Below are 1130 nucleotides of genomic sequence, written 5' to 3'. Positions count from 1 at the left end.
TCCCCTTTTTGCTCCTCACTTCCAATCCAAGCTTTTGGCGGGAAGTTTGAATTTATTGGGTCAACCTCTTCACTTTGTTCACCAACTGCCACCTTTGGTCCTTCTCTTTGTTGGCTTGACTGTGGCTTTACCGTCTTTAATTTGTTGGCAAAAGATTTAGGGCAATCTCTGAAGAGGTGATTTAATTCTCCACAGAGATTACATTTCCTGCCATTTGGACACTCTCCAAAAGTTTGCCCAATTTCTCTGCTCTTCCCACATAACACCTTGGTACAAGCCTCAACCAGGTGCCCATGCTCACCACACTTGCGGCAGAACTTGGGCTGCCCCTGGTAGTGGATGTAACCTCGGTTTTCAAGGTGGCCAGAGTGTCGCCCACCCGCTGCACTGAGCACTCTTCAGCCCTTTTAAATGGTATAACTTTGCACTCCCGCACGCTCCAGCAAGCACCATTCAAGCAACAACTTTGCACTCCAGCTTCGAACATCGGCACAGTCGCAACAAGTAAGGCGACTCTACTCAGAGAAGTCACTCTGCACAGTAACAAGATTTCTTTTGCACAGACAGAAAGGGCTTCACCCGCAAAGGTAAAGCCTGCCAAAAATAGAAACAACTCATTAGTGCTGCTCTCCACAGAAATCTTTAGTAAAAGGCGAAAGACTTGTACGTTATGAAGAGAAACCAGAGTACGATTATCCGTCACTGCGGGAGCAGGGCATCAGGCTTGTTGGCATAGCCACCTTCCCCATGGTGAGCTTTGCTTGGTTGAGACGCTTGCCCCCCCCCCCCCTTGCTCCTCGGCTGACCAAGTAGGAACAATCGGGCCCTATTCGATGGCTGCCTTGTCTTTTACTCTGTGCAAAAGACAAGGCAGCAACAAAAACACCACGAGAATCCCGTATTGAGGCTTTGTTCTGACCGCTCATTCGGGGTCGCATTTCTTTCAAGCAATTCTCCTGGTTAGCCCACACTCGGCTCGCTCCCATAGCCGTGTTAAAGTCTACTTCGCATTCACTCTCTTTTCCCATCAGACTCTTGGGATTTTATCTATAAAATGAATTCCTTCACTCAAACTATGTGAAAACTGCTTTGTCCTTAATATTTACCATGTCTAGAAAGATTTAAACAAA

The 1130-nt window shown here is 47.2% G+C and overlaps 1 non-coding gene across 1 annotated transcript; it reads right to left on the bottom strand.

The window, feature by feature from the left end:
- Positions 1 to 576: 576 nt before the first annotated feature.
- Positions 577 to 690, bottom strand: LOC140274257 (U5 spliceosomal RNA). Its single transcript, XR_011908227.1, has one exon. It is a non-coding gene; the product is annotated as a U5 spliceosomal RNA (small nuclear RNA).
- Between the last annotated feature and the right edge of the window lie 440 nt (positions 691 to 1130).

Source organism: Leuresthes tenuis, unplaced genomic scaffold (genome assembly GCF_036924035.1).
Source record: "Leuresthes tenuis unplaced genomic scaffold, fLeuTen1.0.hap1 SCAF_17, whole genome shotgun sequence".
NCBI classification, from domain to species: domain Eukaryota; kingdom Metazoa; phylum Chordata; class Actinopteri; order Atheriniformes; family Atherinopsidae; genus Leuresthes; species Leuresthes tenuis.
The sequence above is the reverse complement of the archived record's forward strand: the minus strand, read 5'-3'. Positions and strand labels throughout refer to the sequence as shown.